The following is a 24,697-nucleotide window of genomic DNA, read 5'->3' as shown; positions in this document are numbered from 1 at the left end:
AATGAAGACTGGTGTTTTAATCCTTACTTCTGGTGTGTTTCCTAGAAGACCTGGGCTAAGGTACCATTATAAAAACATTTTCCTTAATGTCATGTCTCCTTTCATCTATTCCTTTTATACCTCTCTTCCTTGGAAACTTAAAAAAAATTTTTTTTTATTAAAAATTTTTTTCTAATGTTTATTTTGAGAGAGAGAGACAGAGTGCAAGTAGGCGGGGCGGAGAGAGAGGGAGACACAGAATCCGAAGTAGGCTTCAGGCTCTGAGCAGTCAGCACAGAGCCTGATGCAGGGCTTGAACTCATGAGCCGTGAGATCATGACCAGAGCCAAAGCCTGACGCTCAACCAACTGAGCCAGCCAGGCGCCCTGGAAACTTTTTGAAAGAGTTTTTTTTTTTTTTCTACTCTTAATCTCTGTTTTCTTATCTGCCATTCATTCTTCAGTATAGCTTCCCTCTCCCATTTCTCTTAAAACTGCTTTCACCAAGATCAATATTGACTGTGTTGTTAAAACCCAAAGGATAATTTTCAGCCTTTATCTTATTTGATCTGTGTGCAGCACTTGACACTGACCTCATGTCTGTCTAACATTGTCTCGCCCTGAATTCTAGGCAATGCACTGTTAGCTTTTATCTTGCCATCATAGCTGTTCCATCTTAGTCACCGTTACATATCTTGTAAATATTGGTGTTTCCTATGGTCTATCCTCCGTTCCCTCCCCTTTCTTCCTCTCTCTTTCCATTATTCCCCTCTCTTTCTCACATCTCCTCTTCTCTTCTTTTCTCTGGTATAAACCATCCCTAGGAAGTCTGACTTATTCACGTAGCTTCAAGTGCCATCTATGTGCCAATAACGTCCAAACTATATTTAGATCTAACTTTGTCTTTCAAGTACCAGATTCTTAAAGGATCTAACTGTCTATGGACATTTCTTCTTTGCTTCCTCCAGATAAGGGGAAGCAGATAAGGGGCATATTGGGGCGCCTGGGTGGCTCAGTTGGTTAAGCGTCTGACTTCAGCTCAGGTCACGATTCTCGCGGTCTGTGAGTTCGAGCCCTGCGTCGGGCTCTGGGCTGATGGCTCAGAGCCTGGAGCCTGCTTCCGATTCTGTGTCTCCCTCTCTCTCTGTCCCTCCCCCGTTCATGCTCTGTCTCTTTCTGTCTCAAAAATAAATAAACTTAAAAAAAAAAGCTGCTGAGGATTCAACTCAGTTTTAAAAAAAAGATAAGGGGCATATTTTTAAGATGGCTCACATGACCTCTCATAAAATCATCCTACTTATTCTTCCAGGCTCATCCCTTATCACTGTCCTCTTACACTGTATATAAGCCCAGATGTCAGCTGTCTCCTCTACAAAAGCAGCCTTTTTAAAATTTAATTTTGCACTCACATGGACATAGAACTTTTGCATATCTTTACATTCTCTATCCTGAGCCCACTTCTACAAAAGTCTTGGTAGGAAACACAGAATTCACAGAGAAGATGAAAAGGATATTCTGTCATAGCAACAACCCCTTAATTCACTAGTTGACATTTTTTTTTTTCTCCAAAGTTCCTTCTCAGCTGTGGCGCTCCTAGGATTTTTTTTCTTTGTCTCCACTTTTCCTCCAACGTATACGGTCTTCCTGGATCTACTCCCCCACTTCCTGCACCCTCACACCAAGCTCTTTGCACTCATCTCTTTATTATCCTGAGTGATTTGTCTTGCTCCAGCTCCTGTTTATAAATGTACCTTTCCAGCTCCATACAAGGGTTTAGCAAAAGAAAGTGTCCTTCTATTTCAAGATCCCATTCTTGCTTAACACCATCATTTTTAGCTTAGATATGTCCCTTGGGGTCTCACCTCTCATCCCAAGTAGCTTGTTAAAATATTTCTTGAAAAATATTGTGTTACACTCCTAGGGGAATTGTTCTACCAGCTACTAAGGGAGTAAAAGTTTCTTCCTTTTGTTACCTGCATTTCAGTCTTGCTGGCTTCCCTGTAGTTCTGATAATTTTCTTGTTTTCTCCTACTATGTCTTTGTATAAGCTGTCAATCCACCTGGGACACTTTACCACCATATACCTTAAAAAAAGAGAAAGAGAAATTTGCCTGACTAATAATATACCTAAAATTGTAATATTTTTATGTCCCTTGCCAAAATTTGTCTTCAGCATCAAGAAAGATGGACTGCCTTTGTAAATGGAACTGGTGTTAGATGTAGTTCATGGGGCTTGATTTGGACAAAGAAATTCCTAATTATATCATGACTCATTTTAGCATTTTTAATCATCATGGCATGATGAAATTCACTGCATTGGTCTCTAGGGGATTAGAAAGAAAACTAATTTCAGTTTCTGAAAGTCATTTTCAAGACCTCCAAAGAAGGCTTATAAAGGACATAAAAAGGACCTAAGAATTATATAGTTTTTAGTTTGAGTCTGAGAATTAGTACAATTAATCAAACTGCAATCCACAATCCCTTAGAAAACAACAACATGCAAAACACACGGCCATTGTGTGCAGTCCAGGCACCATGTATGTTTATAGGTAGGTTATATTCAATTAACCTAGTTTATTTTCTTGATAACATCTTTGAATATATCTTCATTTTTACTAATGCAAATGATTGAATATTTTAAGATGATAGTAGAATAGATTCATGTTGCATATGAGGGTCACACTACTTGGGTTTCTCAGTGGCCTTCCTTAGTTCTAGAACCCTTGAGTTTCAAAGACCTGAGAGGAGTGTGGATTAACAAAACAAATACAGACTTAGAGCTCGCAAACCCAGACTTCCATACATACAGCTATATTTTCTTAAGTCATTTTGTAGTCTCTGCACTCTCTTGTCTTTCAAACAGTCTTCACACTCACATTTTACAAAAATGTTTATTTTGAGAGAGAGAGAGACAGAGAGAGACAGAGAGAGAGAGAGAGAGAGAGACAGAGTGCAGGCACATGAGTGGGGGAGGGAACAGAGGATCCAAAGCAGGCTCGCACTGACAGCAGAGAGCCCGGTGCGGGGCTTGAACTCATGAACCATGAGATCATGACCTGAGCCAAAGTTGGGTGCTTAACCAATTGAGCCATCAGGTGCCCCTACACCCGCATTTTAAAAGAGAAATCTTCCCTTGTTTCTTTCTCCCTTAGAAAGGCAACATAAAGTAATAGATATGAAAATACTTTGGAAACAAAAAAAGCTTTCCAATCGTAGATGGGCCTGTCATCTTTTAAATTTGCAAAAGGCACTTCCTGAAGTGCCAGGACCTGGACAGTGTATGTCCCCTTTCTAACATAGTAGCACTTGAAAGGTGCAGGACACATAACAAGCTATCAAAACACATAAAAGACAGAAACCTAGCCAAAGTGATGAAATGGAAGCATTCCTTTCAAAAGAAAATTCAGGAAAGAATGACAGATGGAGAATTTCTCAAAACAGATATAATAATATATCTGAACAAGAATTAGAATAAAAGTCAAAAGACTAATAGCTAGGCTATTAGTCTGTTAAAAAAAGCATAGAAGACAGCAGAGAATCTATTGCTGCAGCGATCAAAGACCTAAAAAACAGTCATGATGAATTAAGAAATGCTATAAATGAGATGTAAAATAAACTAGATACAGTGGAAGTGAGGATGGAAGAAGCAGAGGAGAGAATAGGTGAAATAGAAGAGAAAATTATGGAAAATGATGAAGCTGAAAAAAAAGAGGGAAAGGAAATTATTAGACCATGAGGAGAGAATTAGAAGCCTAAGTGATTCAATGAAACGAAGTACTATCTGTACCATAGGAGTCCCAGAAGAAGAAGAGAGAGAGAGAAAAAGGGGAAGAAGGTTTATTTGAACAAATTATAGGTGAAAACTTCCCTAATCTGGAGAAGCAAACAGGCATCCAAGTCTAAGAGGCACAGAGAACTCCCTTCAAAATCAACAAAAACAGGTCAACACCACAACATATAGTCAAACTGGAAAAATACAAAGATAAAAAGAGAATTCTGAAAGCAGCTAGGGACAAACAGGCCTTAGCCCCACAAGGGTAGACACATAAGGGTAGTAATAGACCTGCTCACTGAAACTTGGCAGTCCACAAGGGAGTGGCAGGAAATATTCAATGTGCTGAATAAGAAAAATATGCAGCCAAGAATCCTTTATCCAGCAAACCTGTCATTCAGAATAGAAGGAAAGATAAAAACTTTCAAGACAAACAAAAACTAAAGGAGTTCATGACCACTAAACCAACCATGCAAGAGATCCTAAGGGGGACTCTGTGAATGGAAAACAACAAAGACTACAAAGGACTAAAGACATCACCACAATCATGAAACCTACAGATAACACAATGACACTGCATCCATATTTGTCAATAATAACTCTGAATGTAAATGGACTAAATTCCCCAGCCAAAAGACATAGAGTATCAGAATGGATAAAAAAAACCAAGATCCATCTATATGCTGACTACAAGAGACTCATTTTAGACATGAGGACACTTGCAGATTAAAAGTGAGGGGATGGAGAACCATCTCTCATACTACTAGATGTCAAAGGAAAGCTGGAGTAGCCATACTTACACCAGACAAACTAGATTTTAAAACAAAGACTATAACAAGAAATGAAGAAGAGCATTGCATCATAATTAAGCGGTCTAACGATTGTAAATGTTTATGACCCCAATCAAGAAGAAGAAGAAGAACTAACGATTGTAAATGTTTATGACCCCAATGTGATGGCACCCAAATACATAAGTCAATTAATCACAACATAAATGTATAAATAATAATACCATGTATAATAAATGTATAAATAATAATACCATGATTACAGGGGACTTTAATACTCCACTTACAACAATGGACAGATCATCTAGGCAGAAACTAATAAGGAAACAACAGCTCTGAATAACACATTGAACCAGATGGACTTAACAGATATATTCAGAACTTTTCATCCAAAAGCAGCAGAATACACATTCTTCTTGAGTGCATATGGAATGTTCTCCAAAATAGGTCACTTATTGGGTCACAAAGCAGCCCTCAACAAATATAAAGGGACTGAGATCATACCATGTATATTTCAGATCACAATACTATGTTACTTGAAATCAACCACAAGAAATATTGGAAAGTACCTAAATACATGGAGGTTAAAGAACATCCTACTAAAGAATGAATGGATCAACTAGGAAATTCAGGAAGAAATTAAAAAATATATGGAAGTAAGTGAAAATGAAAACATGACAATCCAAACCCTTTGGGATGCAGCAAAGGCAGTTGTAAGAGGAAAATACATTGCAATCCAGGCCTATCTCAAGAAGCAAGAAGGGTTGCAAACACACAACCTAACTGCCACACCTAAAGGAACTAGAAGCAGAACAGCAAAGAAATCCCAAAGTCAACAGAGGAAGAGAAATAATAAAGAGTAGAGCAGAAATAAACCATATAGAATCCAAAACAACAACAACAACAAAATAGTAGAACAGATCAATGAATCTAAGAGCTGTTTTTTTTGAAAAAAATAAACAAATTAGATAAACCCCTAGCCAGACTTCTCAAAAAGAAAAGAGAGAGGACCTAAATAGATAAAAATCACAAATGAAGAGGATAAATCACAATCAGCTCCACAGAAATACAAATAATTATTAGAGAATACTATGAAAAATTGTATGCCAACAAACTGGACAACCTGGAAGAAATGGATAAATTCCTAGACACACACTACCAAAACTCAAATGGGAAGAAATAGGAAAATTGAACAGACCCATAACCAGTGAAGAAATTGAATTGGTTATCAAAAAATCTCCAGCAAATACGAGTCCTTGGCCAGATGGCTTCCCAGGGGAATTCTACCAGACATCTAAAGCAGAGTTAATACCTATTCCTCTCAAACTGTTCCAAAAAATGGAAATGGAAAGAAAGCTTCCAGACTCATTCTATGAAGCCAGCATTACCTTGATTCCCAAACCAGGAAAAAACCCCACTGAAAAGGGGAATTACAGGCCAATATCCCTGATGAACATGGATCCAAAAGTGCTCAACAAGATACCAGCAAATCGAATTCAACAGCATATAAAAAGAATTATTCACCATGATCAAGTGGGATTCTTTCCTGGGCTGCAGGGATGGTTCATATTCACAAATCAATGTGATACATCACATTAATAAAAGAAAGGATAAGGACCATATGATCCTGTCAATAGATGCAGAAAAAAACATTTGACAAAATACAGCATCCTTTCATGATAAAAACTCTCAAGAAAGTTGGGATAGAAAGAACAGACCTAAACATCATAAAAGCCACATATGAAATCCCACAGATAAATCATCCTCAATGGGGAAAAACTGAGAGCTTTCCCCCTGAGATCAGAACACAACAGGGATGTTCATTCTCACCACTGTTGCTTAACATAGTGTTGGAAATCCTAGCCTCAGCCACCAGACAACAAACAAAATAAAAGGTATCCAAATTGGCAAAGAAGAGGTCATAATTTCACTCTTCACAGATGACATGATACTCTACATGGAAAACCCATAAGATTCCACCAAAAACTGCTAGAGCTGATACATGAATTTTGCAAAGTTGCAGGATATAAAATCAATGTACAGAAATCAGTTGCATTTCTATACACCAATAATGTAGCAACAGAAAGAGATATCAAGGAATAGATCCCACTTAACAATTGCACCAAGAACCATAAAATACCTAGGAAGAAACCTAACCAAAGAGGTAAAAGATCTGTATGCTGAAAACTATAGAAAGCTTATGAAGGAAATTGAAGAAGACACAAAGAATGGAAAAATATTCCATGCTCTTGGATTGGAAGAAACAGTATTATTAAAATGTCTACCCAAAGCAATCTACACATTCAATGCAAACCCAATCAAAATAGCACCAACATTCTTCACAGAGCTATAACAAACAATCCTAAAATTCGTATGGAACCACAAAAGACCCCGAATAGCCAAAGTAATGTTGAAAAAGAAAACCAAAGCTGGAAGTGTCATGTCTCGGTCTTCAGCCTGTACTACAAAGCTGTAATCATCAAGACAGTATGGTATTAGCACAAAAACAGACACATAGACCAATGGAATCGAATAGAGAACCCAGAACTGGACCCACAAATATATGGCCAACTAATCTGACAAAAAAGGAAAGAGTATCCAATGAAAAAAAAGACCGTCTCTTTAGCAAATGGTACTGGGAGAACTGGACAGCAACATGCAGAAGAATGAACCTGAACCACCTTCTTGTACCATACACAAAAATAAACTCAAAATGGATGAAAGACCTAAATGTGAGACAGGAAACCATCAAAAAACCTACAGGAGAATAGAGGCAACAACCTCTTTGGCCTCACCACAGCAACTTCTTACTAGATGTATCTCTGAAGGCAAGGGAAATAAAAGCAAAAATGAACTATTGGGACCTTATCAAGATAAAACATTTCTGTACAGCAAAGGAAACAATCAGCAAAACTAAAAGTTAAACTATGGAATGGGAGAAGATATTTGCAAATGACATCAAATAAAGGGTTAGTATCCAAAATCTATAAAGAACTTACCAAACTCAACATCCAAAAAACAAATAGTCCAGTGGAGAAATGGGAAAAAGACATGAATAGACACTTTTCCAAAGAAGACATCCAGATGGCAGACACATGAAAAAATGCTCAACATCGCTCGTCATTAGGGAAATACAAATCAAAACCACAATGAGAAATCACCTCACACTGATCAGAATGGCTAAAATTAACAACTAAGGAAACAACAGATGTTGGTGAGACAACAGAGAGTAGAGAAAGGGGAACCCTCTAGCACCCTTGGTGGGAATGCAAACTGGTGCTGCCACCCTGCAGTTTCTTCAAAAAATTAAAAATAGAATTCCCCTACCACCAGCAATAGCACTAGTAGGAATTTATCCAAAGGACAAAGGAGTGCCGATTTGAAGGGGCACATGCACCCCAATCTTTATAGAAGTACTGTCAACAATAGCCAAATTATGGAAAGAGAACAAATGTCCATCAACTGACAAATGGATAAAGAAGATGTGGTATATAGGGGCACCTGGGTGGCTCAGTCGGTTAAGTGTCCAACTCGCAGGTCATGACCTCACAATTCGTGAGTTTGAGCCCCACATAGGGCTCTGTGCTGACAGCTCAGAGCCTGAATCCTTGTTCAGATTCTATGTCTCCTTCTCTTTTTTCCCCTTTCCCACTCTTAACTCTGTGTCTCTTTCAAAAATAAATAAATATTTTAAAAAATTAAAAAAATATATCTGGTGTATATATACACACACACAATTGAATACTACTCGGCAACGAAAGGGTATGAAATCTTGCCATTTTCAATAATGTGGATGGAATTGGAGGGTATTATGCTAAGGGAAATAAGTCAGTCAGAGAAAGACAGGTATCATATGATATCACTCATATGTGCAATGTGAGAAATTTAACAGTTAAGCATAGGGGAAGGGAAGGAAAAATAAGATAAAAATAGAGAGGCAAACCCTAAAAGACTCTTAAATACAGAGAACAAATTGAGGGTTGATGGGGATGAGGGGGTTTGGGGTGGCGGGGAAAGTGGGTGATGGGCATGAGTAGGGTACTTGTTGGGATGAGCACTAGGTGTTGTATGTAAGTGATGAATCACGGGAATCTACTCCTGAAGCCAAGACACTGTATGCTAGCTAAGTTGAGAATAAAAAAATAAATTTGCAAAGGGCAAGAATGAAGAGATTCACTGTACCAATCTATTCATCCTTCCTACTATTCAACTATCCATCTATCTGTCTTACTCTTCCTTCTTTCAACAAGTATTTAATTGAGTACTTAACATTTGCATATAAGGGACATGATCCCTGTCCCTTATGGAACTTACACTCTTGTGTAAATGGTACATAGACTACTTAAGTTCACATTGGAAAGGCTATAACTGAGAAGGAAACTGGGATGGTTGGATCAAGTAGGGTTGTGGTTAGGGAAGGTTTTCCACAAAAATGATGTGTACAGTGAGAGCTGAAAGCTCATAGAAAATATGGGAAATGTGTTATGTGTCATGGGAAGTATGGGTAATATCAGGACAAAGAGAGATGATAGAATGTTCCAAATAGAAAGAACACAATGTGCAAAGGCCCTGAGGCAAGTGTGAGTATAGTTCAGCAAAATTCTCAAGGTAGCTGCTCTGCCAGGTGAGAAATGTTCATTTGAATTATTTATGAATGGTATAGTAGCTAGTTCCATAGAATATCTGATGTGTGAAAGGTGTGTGGTTTACTCATTTGCAGCTGTTCTTTGTCCTTAAGTTCTAGATTGAATTGTGCTACCCCTGGCAGCTCTCTTTGTCCTTTTTTTTAAACCAACCTTTGAAAAGTAGATTGCTAAGACCAAAGCTTTTGGTTTTTAAGACATGGCACTTTAAATTGAAACACTGCAATTGTCAGAGTACTCAATAAAAAAATTCCCATCTCTTCTCATTTTAAAGAGGAGGAAACTGGGTTGCAGAGAGGCTAGATACTTTTCTCTAGGTTCCACAGCTATTGAATCGCAGCTGTTAAATCAAATAAAGGCTAGACTTGGAGTAACAGTGACCTCCACATATTAGACTCAGGAGCAACATGACCACTGGAGTACGTGAAGAACCAGAACAACCACACAGGCTACCTACTACCTTTAACAATACAGAATAACAAGGCTACTCAAACTCTTATCATGGACAAAAGCATGTTCTTTGTCTCTTTTGGTGGTAAAGTCTTCTAGTCTGAAAACTTTTCCAATAATACCTGCCATGGTCCTTCCTAACATCCTATTATTAGAGTAGTTGAGTCTTGAAAACATGAGTTGTCTCCAAGCATTCCTTTGAAGTTGATAGCTAGTTGAGCACAAGATAGGGTCCTAGACAATGGTTGGAAACCTGGAGCTTCAGAATAAGAAAAAGGCAAATGAAGTGGAAATTTAAGAAACCCCCATGCAAGCTTCTCTTTACTTAGGGCTGACAGTTTATGATTCCTAGGAAATTGAGTAAACATAATCAGAATAATTACTAAACATCTCCAGTCTTGACCAACAATCACAAGAATGACAGAGAAAAGAAAAATTTGAATACCTTTGTAGTTAGGTATGGTGAATAGAAGAAGATATGTCATGTGTGAAGGTAGCAGTAATATTTCAAAAGTCTAAGGGATGTATATATCACACCAAGAAACATTAATGATTCAGATCTCTTCACACACACTTCCCCTAGTAAATATACATCAAGCAGCAGCAAAACTTTTGTTGTAATTGTTTTCCTGCCACAGGAAATGTTGCAGATGATGTCCTAACCCTTGAGTGAAATCAAAAGACCCTAAAACTGAAACTTCTCTTTATCAGAAATTTTCTACCATAAAACTTTCTGTATCTTTTAGGAAATTTCAGTTACATGTTAACAGAATACCTAACTCAAACTGGTGTAAAAAACACATTTATTAGTTTATACATTTGAAAGGGCCAGAGGTAGGACTTGTCATAGATGTGGTTTGATCTGGGGGATCAAATGATGGTTTTCTCATCACTGCTCAACCTTTTCTTCCTTTGTGTGTGAGCTTCATCTCTAGGTTGCTTCTTTAATAAGATGAGATGGTGGTAGCATTTCTGAGCTGTGTATTTGCATCTACAAAATTTGGTGGAACAGTGAAAGCTTGTCTTTCTCAGAGACAATGACCATGGCCCAGGACCTAGGGTTGTGAGGTTTTGCTTAAGTTAGTCAAGGTCCTCCATGGAGGTGAGCAGTGGGATCATTTCCACCCAAACGAGTCAGCAGAGAATGTAGATGGGAGGATTTACCCAAAGAGAATTCTACTACTAGATAAATGGGGGAATGGATGCTAAATAGCAAAGAAAAGATATTTGCTACGCTTGATTTTTTTTTCTTCTTTTTTTTTGAAATTCCACCTGGAGGGACTCTCAGTAAAGTTTAGCTTCTGTATTGGTTACAATATAGCTTTAGGTGTGCGAAATGGGGACTCAAAATAACAGTATATTAAAGAATGAATGTTACTTCACTCTTATTTTTAAAAAAATTTTAATGTTTTTATTTATTTTTGAGAGGCAGAGACAGAGTGTGAGTGGGGGAGGGGCAGAGAGGGGAGACACAGAATCTGAGGCGGGTTCCAGGCTCTGAGCTGTCAGCACAGAGCCTGTTTGTGGGGCTTGGACCCACAAACCATGAGATCATGACCTGGGCTGAAGTTGGATGCTTAACCGACTGAGCCACCCAGGTGTCCCACTTCACTCTTAGTTAAAGTCTGAGATGGTATGGGAGCTTTGTATTCTGAAACTTTGAAGAATCAGAGTCCTGCCTTGCTCTGTCATCTCCAGGGTGTTGTTTCAATCTCTGTGATCAAACATGGATCACTACTATGTCCTAATGCGACTTGACAAGGGTAAAGAAGGGGAGGCTATGTCTCTTCCATTTAATTCAGAGTTTTTCAACATTGGCACCATAGACATTTTGGGCCAGATAATTCTTTGTTGGAAGGGAGGATGTCTTGCACATTGTAAGATGTTTAGCAGCATTCCTTGACCTTTGTCCACCAGATGCCAGTAGCATCTTCCTTTCCACTAGCTGTGACAACCAAAATAATTCTAGATTTGCCAAATAACTCCCTAGGGGGGCATATTTTACTTCTGCTCATATTCTTTGTGGAGAATTGAGTTGTATGGTCATTCATAGCTCCAAGAGACAGGGAGGTGTGGCCCATTTCTTTTTTCCTTGGTGGCTATGTGCCATCAAAAATGGGACCACCAGTATTGTCTATCAGTGTTCAAATATAAGTATGTCATTCCCTGTTAACATCAATTGAGGGGCAAAATATGATAATGGAAATAATTTTTGAACCTTTGCCTTTATACATTTCTATAAATTCACAAAAATTTTCCAAAATATTTCTGAAACTCTTTAGGATACATTTCACAATTGTGAACATTCTTCTGGACTTTGACAATGGGAAATTTGAAATCCATGAAATGGTATGCAGGTGTCCTACAAATAATATTTTCACTGATGTCCATTTTGAGGGCAATGAAGTCAGTGTCAAATGCAATTTTAATCACTCTCAAAGCTTCCACTCTGAAGCTGTTGGTGCACCCTTATGCCTGCCATTACTGCTAAAGCCATTGGTGTCAACAAAGGCTACCAGCCATCCCACTACATCATAAATCTCTCCCCACCCCCCGTCTTTGGTCTTGATGATGTACTGATGAGGGCTTCCAATATGTTATAGACATTTTAGTAAATCTAGCCTTCAACATTGCTTCTTCTGTCCTTAGGACTCACAGAAAGATTGTGAGTGTTGGGATGGAATGGAAGACAATTCTGAGTTAACACAAATCTTGACGTTCTTAAAATCATTATTCCATTTTGATGATTGAAACACTGTTATTGAATCTCTTATTTGCTTAACACCTAGCAGAATTATTTCCCAGAATTATTTCTCAGTTTCATATGTAAATATATTTCATGTATACTATCCCATAAGTTTTCCTGACCAGCCCAAACATGTGGAGATCCAGTTTAGATTCAAACTGTAATCCTTTGCTATTTATTGATTCAGTCATACATTTCAATCATTCATAATTTTCACTCATTTATTCAATAATTTATTCAACAAGTAATTGAATCAATTTATTCAATCATTTATTGAATGTCTACTACATAAAAGTGTGTTCTGGGTCTTAGAGTTGAAACTGTGAGCACCTCTGACATGATCCTTATTTACATGATTTAATAGGTGCTATGGTGACAGTTCCCTCCTCCTCCACAGTATCAATTTGTGAATTGCATACATTGTACATTCTTTCATTGGAAGTTCTTAAGTTACAGTATCTCTCTGCTACCCATTTGCTGCCATTGGTGTGTACCCAGCCAGTTCAATATTTGTGTAGGTCAGTAAAATTGTTCAGCCATATATTCTTGAGTTAAGCAGAATGCTTCAGTTATCAGGAGTCTTGGATTGTCAGGTGTGAGGGTGATCTGACTGCTATATCTGTCACCCCATTGATTGCCAGGGTTGATTAAGCTGATCTGGCTGGCTAGGCAGGTGTCCCCTTCTTCACTCACTGCCCCATGTGCGTCTCTCCCGAAGCTGTGAAGCTGCACGCTAGGTCAAAGAGGATGACCTTCTCTGATGGAGGAGGACCGTTCTTCAGTCAAGGGTATATGAGTAGCTGTGCTCCCCTGCTAGAACCTCCAAACATGCTCTAAGGAATCTTGGATTGTCTAGTATTTGTTGAATCTGAGTTGTTCTTTTTCTCCAAGAGCTTAGGTCAGACTGAAGGGGAACTACCTCATCATAGGTGATTTGCTCTGTAAGATCTCATCATCTTAACTGCTTTTTATTTTTTTAGAATTATTAAAAATATACATATGATAAGATTTATTACTTTAACCATTTTAGGTGTACATTAAATACATTCACACGGTTGCTCAATCATCACCACCATCCATCTCCAGAGTTTTTCATCTTCCCTAGTGGAAACTCTGTACACATGTAATGATAATAACCCATTATCCCCTTCAGTCTAGACCTTGGTAACCACCATTTGACTTCCTGTCTTTATGAGTCTAGGGACCTCATACATGTGGAATCATACAGTCCTTTTGTGACTGGCTTATTAATCTCAGTATAATGTCTTCAAGGTTCGTCCACATTGTAGCCTGTGTCAGAATGTCCTTCTTTTTTAAGGATGAATAGTATTCTATTGTATATATAGCCTGAATTTTGTTTATCCATTTATTCATTGATGGACAGAAATGCTTTTTTTCTGCTTTTTAGGAGGAGTCTCATCTTTAATACCAAATTATGCATGCCCCCCAAATCTTGTACTGGTAAATGTCAACACTTTAAAATTTTTTTTTTCAATGTTTATTTATTTTTGGGACAGAGAGAGACAGAGCATGAACGGGGGAGGGGCAGAGAGAGAGGGAAACACAGAATCGGAAGCAGGCTCCAGGCTCTGAGCCATCAGCCCAGAGCCTGACGCGGGGCTCGAACTCGCTGAGCGCGAGATCGTGACTTGGCTGAAGTCGGACGCTTAACCGACTGCGCCACCCAGGCGCCCCTGTCAACACTTTAAAGTAGAGTACTTAACTCTGTTGTATCAATGGACAAGCTATAAAATCTGCAATTGCCAGTCAAGAAGAAAATGTAATTTTACAGTAAATCAAATTACTGCCACCCTTTTAACAGTAGAAGCCCTAAGATGGGATTATGAAATTACTGGTTTATGAAAAAAATCAGTTTAGAAATTTTAGCAGTCTTAATGCCATTAAGTATATTTAAAAATAATGAAAAATCTTTCTCTGATGTGTTTGTGCTGACCAATATGTTAACTACCAGCCAAATGTAGGCTTTAAAATTTAAATTACTTAAAATTAAATGAAATTAAAAATTCAGTTCCTCAGTCACACTAGCCACATTTCAAATGCTCTATCACATCATTGTTAGGGGCTACCGTATTGAACAGTATAGACATAGAATGTTTATTTAAAATTTTTTTTTCTTAAGTTTATTTATTTATGAGAGATAGAGATAGCATGAGTGAGGAAGAGGTAGAGAGAGAGGGAGACACAGAATCTGAAGGAGGCTTCAGGCTCTGAGCTGTCAGCATAGAGCCCGATGCAGGGCTTGAACTCATGAACTGTAAGATTATGACCCGTGCGGAAGTCAGATGTTTAACCGACTGAGCCACCCAGGTGCCCCTAGAATGTTTCTATAATCCCAGAAAATTATATTCTACAATGCTGATTGTGTTAGCTGGGATTTTTCTTCCCCAAAGTCTTTAGAGATCATTTAAACTTCATAAAATTCATTGCTGCCTTATAGAGTATGATATTCTGAATGCTCCTTGGCTTTGCTAGCCTGCACTCTGTAGATGAAAGACAGGACTTAATCTTCTGTGGAGCATAAGAATCTATCAATATATAGTCTTGGTTGCTAGCCAGTCAGTCACATAGGCACACAGAGCCCAGTATGCACAGAGGAAAGAGGAAAGGTAAAACTCCAATAAGGGTTAAGGAGGCAGGAAATGAAAACATAAATTCTCATAAGTTAATAGCATTTTAAGTCTTCATGGTTTTAGAAATTTAGTTTGTAGGCTCTCAAACACCAAGTAGTAAAAATGCACATAGATGGAAACCTTCAATAAATAACACATTTGGACCTAATGTCCCTTATTTCTTAGGATGGGATACCTGGTAATCTATTGTAGAGAGAACTCTCATGGGGATAGTAAATGGGACCTGATTATGACCGAGGCAGACTACTTTAGACTTTCCTTTTTTTTCACAGACTTGATTTTCAACCTGTCTTTGCAATTGAGATATCCTGGTAGTAAAGATTTATTTATAACTGTTATTCTATTTGTATGACATCACGCGCTCTTAAAGAGGAGCCAGTAAATTTCATTTTCAGGGTCTTGACATCCCTTTAACTTATTAGGACAGAGGCCTTTTTTTTTTTTTTAAGCAACTTTCTGTATACCTAGAACCTAGCAGAGTCCTTGTACATAATTGGTGCTCAACAAATGTTGAATGAATGAATGAATGAATGAATGAATATGAACACCTAGAAGTTCTGGAAGGCTGGGGTTGGGAATCATTCCTTTCGGAAAGTTGATTTTCCCTGAAAGAGACTCTATTGAACCTTCATCTATAGGCTTGTGGGGTCCTTCAATTAACAAAGAAGGAAGGGACACAGGATGGTGTTAGTCATAATATAAGATGGCTTGAGTTCCAGTTCCATCTCAGCCTCTCATTAGCCATGTGAACTTGACCATATTAACCTTTCGAAGTTGTTTCCACATTTGAAGCACAATAATAACTATATGGTAAGATTTCTGTGAGAATCAAATTAGATACACAAACTATTTAGCTAAGTGCTTGACACATATTTAGCTCTCAGTATATGTTAACTTAAAAAGAGCACACTTTAGGGGTGCCTGGGTGGCTCAGTTGGTTAAGCATCTGACTTCGGCTCATGTCATGATCTCACGGTCCATGAGTTTGAGCCCCTCGTGGGGCTCTGTGCTGACAGCTCAGAGCCTGGAGCCTGCTTCGGATTCTGTGTCTTCTTATCTCTCCGACCCTCCCCCGTTCATGCTCTGTCTTTCTTTGTCTCAAAACTAATTAAACATTAAATTTTTTTTTTTAAAGGGCACACTTTAAGTATCTGTGGGGAGAATCTAGGCTTGGGCTAAAAGTAAGAGAAGGAAAGAGAGTGTGTTACGGGAATCTAGGAGAAAGAGAGAGAGCTTGTGACACACTCCACAGAATCAACAATAAAGAATGAAGAGTAGGTGGAAATCTCACTGATGCAAAGGAATCCTTATGTTCTGGATACCTACTAGGTACTTGACAGACCAAACACATTCCAGCCTCTCGGCCTTTGCTTTTTTTGGTCTCTGTTTGAAGTTGTTTTCCTGCAGATATCTGCATATCACTCCCTCAGTTCATTCAGGACTTTGCTCACATGATGCTCCTCTCTGTTGAGCCTATTGAAAAAGGTACTGTCTGACCTTCTAATGCCCTATCTTCAATTATAATGATAATTATTCTTCACAGAGCTAGAACAAGCAATTCTAAAATTTGTATGGAACCAGAAAAGACTCCCAATAGCCAAAGCAATCTTGAAAAAGAAAACCAAGGGGGGAAGCATCACAATTCCAGACTTCAAGCTGTATTACAAAGCTATATAATCATCAAGGCATCTGGTACTAGCACAAAAACAGACACATAGACCAATGGAACAGAGAACCCAGAAATGGACCCACAAATGTATGGCCAACTAATCACTGAAAAAGCAGGAAAGAGTATCCAATGGAAAAAAGACAGTCTTTTCAGCAAGGTATTGGGAAAACTATACAGCACACACAGAAGAATGAACCTGGACCACTTTCTAACACCATACACAAAATTAAACTTGAAATCAATTAAAGACCTAAACGTGAGACAGGAAACCAAAACTGTAGAGGAGAAAGCAGGCAACAACCTCTTTGACCTTGGCCACAGCAACTTCTTACTAGACACTTATTCTTGAGGCAAGGAAACAAAAGCAAAAATGCACTAATGGACCTCATCAAGATAAAAAGCTTCTGCACAGCAAAGGAAACAATCAGCAAAACTAAAAGGGAACTGATGGAATTAGAGAAGATATTTGCAAATGACATATCAAATAAAGGGTTAGTACCCAAAATCTATAAAGAACTTACCAAACTCAACACCTGAAGAAATGGTGAATGTCCAGTGAAGAAAAGGACAAAAGACATGAATCGACACTTTTCCAAAGAAGACATCCAGATGGCGAATAGACATATGAAAAGATGCTCAACATCACTCATCATCAGGGAAATACAAATCAAAACCACAAGGAGATACCACCTCAAACTGGTCAGAGTGGCTGAAATTAACAACTCAGGAAACTACAGATGTTGAAGAGGATGTGGGGAAAGGGGAACCCTCTTGCACCCTCGGTGGGAATGCAAACTGGTGCAGCCACTCTGGAAAACAGTGTGGAGGTTCCTCAAAAACTTAAAAATAGAATTACCTTATGACCAGCAATAGCACTAGTAGGAATCTGTCTAAAGGATAAAGGAGTGATGATTTGAAGGGGCACATGTGCCCCAATGTTTATAGAAGCACTATCAACAATAGTAAAATTATGGAAAGAGCCCAAATGGATATTTGGGCCGACAAAAATGGATATCAACTGACAAATGGATAAAGAAGATGTGGTATATAGGGGTGCCTAGGTGGCTTAGTCAGTTAAGCACTGACTTCGGCTCAGGTTATGATCTTGCAGTTTGTGGGTTTGAGTCCCACATCAGGCTCTGTGCTGACAGCTCAGAGCCTGTAGACTGCTTCAGATTCCATGTCTCCCTCTCTCTGCGCACATGTACTAGGTGTCTCTTTCTCTCTCTCAAAAATAAATAAACATTAAAAAATTAGAAAAAAGAAGATATGGTATATATATATGTAGTGGAATATTACCCAGCAATCAAAAGGAATGAAATCTTGCCATTTGCAACAACGTGGATGGAACTAGATTGTACTATGCTAAGCAAAATAAGTCAGCCAGAGAAAGATAAAAATCATATGATTTGACTCATATGTGGAATTTTAAAAACAAAACAGATCGGGGTGCCTGGGTGGCTCGGTCGGTTAAGCATCCGACTTCAGCTCAGGTCATGATCTCACGGTCCGTGGGTTCGAGCCCCGTGTTGGGCTCTGTGCTGACCGCTCAGGGCCTGGAGCCTGTTTCAGATTCTGTGTCTCCCTCTCTCTCTGCCCCTCCCCTGTTCATGCTCTGTCTCTGTCTCAAAAATAAATAAACGTTAAAATTTAAAAAAATAAAAATAAAAAAATAAAAACAAAACAGATGAACATAGGGGAAAGGAAGGAAAAATAAGATACAAACAGAGAGGGAGGCAAACCATAAGAGACTCTTATACAGAGTCTTAATACAGAGAACAAAATAAAGGTTGCTGGATGGGTGTTGCGGGGTGGGCTGGTAAATGGGTGATGGGCATTAAGGAGGGCACTTATCCGGATGAGCACTGGGTGTTATATGTAAGTGATAAATCACTAAATTCTACTCATGAAACCATTATTATACTGTATGTTAACTAACCTGGATTTAAATAAAATAAAACTAAATATGTATGTAATAAAATGCAAGAAAAAATGGTAATTACACACGGTACTTTTTTTTTAATGAACACTTTTACGGTTTACACTATTATATACATCCTTTTCACCCACTATATTCTAATTACATGTGGGTAGAGACTGTCTTTTTTTTTTTTTGTCATTGTTCACTGTATTTTGAATAGTGCTTGTTAATAATAGACTTGAAATGAATTGTTTTTTGTTGAAATCACATTTTTATCATTTGAGCCTCATTAGAACACTGATGGTAAGAGCCTTAACCTAGGCTGTGGGGGAAAACATGGAGCTCAGGTTAAATGACTTGCTAAAGATCTTTTGATCTTTTGAATGAGTCTTGAAACCAATATTTGTGATTCAAAAACAAATGGTCTTTCTACTGTACCACATAAATTAGTTTATGCTCTTTTTTCAAAAGGACTTTCAGGTTAAATGGGGGTAGTACTTATGCAAAATAAGGCAAATAGGGATAAAAGAGAACAGAGATCTTGTATATAAAGTTAAGGAAATAGTAGTCTCTTAATCTGAGATAAGCAAAATATTGCCACAGTTCTTTTTTTTTTTTTTTTTTTTCTGGGCCCAGAGCAGCTGGTAGAAGCAAACAGGTTTGCATTGACCTTGGCACTCAATCTCTGTTTTTTTTTAATTAATTATTATTTATTTGTTTTTAATATGAAACTTATTGTCAAATTGGTTTCTATACAACACCCAGTGCTCATCCCAAAAGGTGCCCTCCTCAATGTCCATCACACACGCTCCCCACCCTCCCACCCCCCATCAACCCTCAGTTTATTCTCAGTTTTTAAGAGTCTCTTATGGTTTGGCTCTCTCCCTAATTTTTTTTCCCCCTTCCCCTCCCCTATGGTCTTCTGTTACGTTTCTCAGGATCCACATAACAGTGAAAACATCTGGTATCTGTCTTTCTCTGTATGACTTATTTCACTTAGCGTAACACTCTCCAGGTCCATCCACGTTGCTACAAAAGGCCATATTTCATCCTTTCTCATTGCCAAGTAGTATTCCATTGTATATATAAACCACAACTTCTTTATCCATTCATCAGTTGATGGACATTTAGGTTCTTTCCATAATTTGGCTATTGTTGAAAGTGCTGCTATAAACATTGGGGTACAAGTGCCGCTATGCATCAGCACTCCTGTATTGTCAAACTGGGTAACATACAGTGTGTAAAGTGTGCTCTTGGTTTTTGGGATAGATTCCTGTGATTCATTGCTTATATACAACACCCAGTGCTCATCCCAGCAAGTGCCCTCCTCAATGCCCATCCCCCCATTTATTTGCAAATATCTTCTCCCATTCCATTGTTTAACTTTTAGTTTTGCTGATTGTTTCCTTTGCTGTACAGGAATGTTTTATCTTGATGAGGTCCCAGTTGCTTGGTTTTGCTTTTAATTCCCTTGCCTTTGGAGACGTGTTGAGCAAGAAGTTGCTGTGGCTGAGGTCAATGAGGTTGTTGCCTGCTTTCTCCTCTAGAGTTTTGATGGTTTCCTGTCTCACATTTAGGCCTTTCACCCATTTTGAATTTATTTTTGTATATGGTGTAAGAAAGTGGTCTAGTTTCACTTTTCTGCATGTTGCTGTCCAGTTCTCCCAGCACCATTTGCTAAAGAGACTGTCTTTTCTCCATTGGATACTCTTTCCTGCTTTGTCAAAGATTAGTTGGCCATACATTTGTGGGTCGAATTCTGGGTTCTTTAGTCTATTCCATTGGTCTATGTGTCTGTTTTTGTGCCAATACCATACTGTCTTGATGATTACAGCTTTGTAGTAGAGGCTAAAGTCTGGGATTGTGATGCCTCCTGCTTTGGTTTTCTTCTTCAATATTACTTTGGCTATTCGGGGTGTTTTGTGGTTCCATATACATTTTAGGAGTGTTTGTTCTAGTTTTGAGAAGAATGCCCGTGCAATTTTTATTGAGATTGTATTGAATGTATTCATTGCTTTGGGTAGTATTGACATTTTAATAATATTTATTCTTCCAATCCATGAGCATGGAATGTTTTTCCATTTCTTTGTGTCTTCTTCAATTTCCTTCATAAGCTTTCTATAGTTTTCAGCATACAGATCTTTTACCTCTTTGGTTAGGTTTCTTCCTAGGTATTTTATGGTTCTTGGTGCAATTGTAAATGGGATCAGTTTCTTGATTTCTCTTTCCATTGCTTCATTATTGGTGTATAGAAATGCAACTGATTTCTGTGCATTGATTTTTTACCCTGCAAATTTGCTGAATTCATGTATCAGTTCTAGCCATCTTTTGGTGGAGTCTTTTGGGTTTTCCTTGTAGAGTATTATGTTATCTGCGAAAAGTGAAAGTTTGACTTCTTTGCCAATTTTGATGCCTTTTATTTCGCTTTGTTGTCTGATTGCTGATGCTAGGACTTCCAACACTATGTTAAACAACAGTGGTGAGAGTGGACATCCCTGTCATGTTCCTGATCTCAGGGGAAAGCCCTAAGTCTTTCCCATTGAGGATGATATTAGCTGTGGGCTTTTCATATATGGCTTTTATGATGTTTAGGTCTGTTCCTTCCATCCCGACTTTCTTGAGGGTTTTTATTATGAAAGGATGCTGTATTTTGCCAAATGCTTTTTTCTGCATCTATTGACAGGATCATATGGTTCTTATCTTTCCTTTTATTAATGTGATATATCACATTGACTTGTGAATACTGAACTATCCCTGCAGCCCAGGAATGAATCCCACTTGATCATGGTGAATAATTCTTTTTATATGCTGTTGAATTCAATTTGCTGGTATCTTGTTGAGAATTTTTACATCCATGTTCACCAGGGATATTGGTCTGTAATTCCCCTTTTTAGTGGGGTTTTTGTCTGGTTTGGGAATCAAGGTGATGCTGGCTTCATAGAATGAGTCCAGAAGTTTTCCTTCCAGTTCTTTTTTTTGGAATAGCTTGAGAAGGATAGGTATTAACTCACTTTAAATGTCTGGTAGAATTCCCCTGGGAAGCTATCTGGTCCAGGATTCTAATTTGCTGGGAGATTTTTCATAACTGATTCAATTTCTTCACTAGTGATGGGTCTGCTCAAATTTTCTCTTTCTTCCCATTTGAGTTTTGGTAGTTTGTGCGTGTCTAGGAATTTATCCATTTCTTCCAGGTTGTGTAGTTTGTTGGCATATCATTTTTCATAGTATTCTCTGATAATTGTTTATATTTCTGAGGGACTGGTTGTCATAAATCCATTTTCATTTGTGATTTTATCTATTTGGGTCCTCTCGCTCTCTCTCTTTTTTTTTTGAGAGTCTGGCTAGGGGTTTATCTATTTTGTTTATTTTTTAAAAAAACCAGCTCTTAGTTTCATTGATCTGTTCTACTGTTTTTTTTTGTTTTTGTTTTTTCTGGATTCTATATTGTTTATTTCTGCTTTGATCTTTACTATTTCTCTTCTTTTCCTGGCCTTGGGGTTTCTTTGTTGTCCTGCTTCTAGTTCCTTTAAGTGTGCTGTTAGATTTTGTAGTTGGGATTTTTCTTGTTTCTTGAGATAGGCTTGGATTGCAATATATTTCCCTCTTAGGACTGCCTTTGCTGCATCCCAAAGGGTTTGGACTGTCATGTTTTCATTTTCATTTGTTTCCATATACTTTAAAATTTCTTCTTTAATTGCCTGGTGACACATTCATTCTTTAGTAGGATGTTCTTTAACCTCCATGCATTTGGAGGTTTTCCAAACTTTTGCCTGTGGTTGATTTCAAGTTTCACAGCATTGTGATCTGAAAGTGTGCATGGTATGATTTCAATTCTTCTATATTTATTAAGGGCTGTTTTGTGACTCAGTTTGTGATCTATCTTGGAGAATGTTGCATGTGCACTCGAGGAGAATGTGTATTCTGCTGCTTTAGGATGAAAAGTTCTGAGTATACATATCTGTCAAGTCCATCTGGTCCAGTGTATCATCTGGGCCATTGTTTCTTTATTCATTTTCCTTCTAGATGATCTGTCCATTGTTGTAAGTGGAGTATTGAAGTCCCCTGCAATGACCACCTTCTTTCCAATAAGGCTGCTTATGTTTGTGATTGTTTTATATATTTGGGTATTTCCGAATTCGGTGCATAAACATTTATAATTGTTAGCTCTTCTTGATGGATAGACCCTGTAATTATGATATAATGTCCTTCTTCATCTCTTGTTGCAGCCTTTAGTTTAAAATATACTTTGTCTAAGTATGGCTACTCCAGCTTTCTTTTGACTTCCAGTAGCATGATAGATGGTTATCCATCCCTCACTTTAGATCTGAAGATGTCCTTGGGTCTAAAATGGGTCTCTTGTAGAAAGCAAATAGATGGGTCTTGTTTTTTTTATCCATTCTGATACCCCATGTCTTTCAATTGGAGCATTTAGTCCATTTACATTCAGTGTAATTATTGAAAGATATAGATGGAAAGATATAGATTGTGTTATCTGTAGGTTTCATGCTTGTAGCGATGTCTCTGGCCCTTTGTGGTCTTTGCAACATTTCACTCACAGTGTTCCCCTTAGGATATCTTGTGGGGCTGGTTTAGTGGTGATGAATTCCTTCAGTTTTTGTTTGTCCGGAAAAACCTTTATCTCTCCTTTTATTCTGAATGACAGGCTTGCTGGATAAAGGATTCTTGGCTGTATATGTTTCCTATTCAACACATTGAAAATTTCCTGCTACTCCTTTCTGGCCTGCCAAGTTTCAGTAGATAGGTTCTGCTACTACCCTTATGTGTTTACTTTTATAGGTTAAGGCCTGTTTGTCTCTAGCTGCTTTCAGAATTCTCTTTATCTTTGTATTTTGCCAGTTTCACTATGATATGTCATGCAGAAGATCAATTCAAGTTATGTCTGAAGGGAGTTCTCTGTGCCTGCTGGATTTCAATGTCTGTTTCCTTCCCCAGATTGGGGAAGTTCTCAGCTATGATTTGTTCAAGTACTCCTTTAGCCTCTTTGTCTCTCTCTTCTTCTTTTGTAACTCCTATGATATGGATATTATTCTGTTTCATTGAATTACTTAGTTTTTTAATTCTCCTCTTGTGGTCCAGAATTTTTTTAAATCTTTCTTTTGCTCAGCTTCATCTTTTTCCACAATTTTATCTTCTATTTCACTTATTCTCCCCTCTGCCTCTTCAATCCTCACTGTCACCACATCTAGTTTATTTTGTACCTCATTTACAGCATTTCTTAATTTGTCATGATTAGTTTTTAGTTCCTTGATCTCTGCAGCAAATCTCTGCAGCAACAGATTCCCTGCTGTCTTCTATGCTTTTTTCAAGCCCCGCAATTAATCTTATGACTATTACTTTAAATTCTTGATCAGATATATTGTTTATATCTGATTTGAGCAATTCTTTAGCTGTCATTTCTTCCTGGACTTTCTTTTGAGGAGAATTCTTCCATTTCATCATTTTGGCTAGTTTTCTGTCCCTTACGTGTTTTAAAAGCTTATTATGTGTCCTGCACCTGTGAGCACTACTATATTAAAGAGGGGTCATACACTGTCCTGGGCCTGGCCCTTCAGGAGGTGTTTTTTTGGAGTGTGTTACCTGCTCTCTGTTGTTGTGACTTTGGTTACTTTATCTCCCTACTCATAGTGATGTTTTGAACCCTCCACCAGGTGTGCTTTGCTTTGTTTGTTGAAGTAATTCTGGAAAGGAAAACAAACAAAAAACAAAAACAAGCACACACACAAAAATCCAAAAACAAAAAAATCAGAACACCAGCTACAAGTAAACAACAGGGTGGAGGTGGTGCTGATGGAATAGTCCTTGTCCCATACAAAGAGAAAAACGACAGGAGTGGGGAAAAAGAAAAGAAAGGAAAATTGACCAGAGAATGAGACTATACGGCTTAGTCCAATGAGAGAGAAAGGAAAATAAAGGAGGTGTAGAACATGTATAAAGAGAATAGATTAAATATGTCTGCTTAAACCAACAACCAGAATAACCAGACTAGAGGAGGGAAGAGATAAGAAGGAGAAAAGGAAGAATATATACATTTATAATAAGAATTGCCCGAGAATTAAAT

General features: G+C 38.0%; 1 long non-coding RNA gene across 1 annotated transcript in view; it reads left to right on the top strand.

Annotated features, from left to right (window-relative positions):
- The window catches only part of LOC115521222, a 97,414-nt gene that overhangs the window by 11,207 nt on the left and 61,510 nt on the right, over positions 1-24,697 (top strand). The gene's annotated exons all lie outside the window — the stretch shown is intronic.

This window comes from Lynx canadensis, chromosome C1 (assembly GCF_007474595.2).
Source record: "Lynx canadensis isolate LIC74 chromosome C1, mLynCan4.pri.v2, whole genome shotgun sequence".
NCBI classification, from domain to species: Eukaryota; Metazoa; Chordata; class Mammalia; order Carnivora; family Felidae; genus Lynx; species Lynx canadensis.
This window is presented reverse-complemented; position numbering and strand designations above follow the sequence as displayed.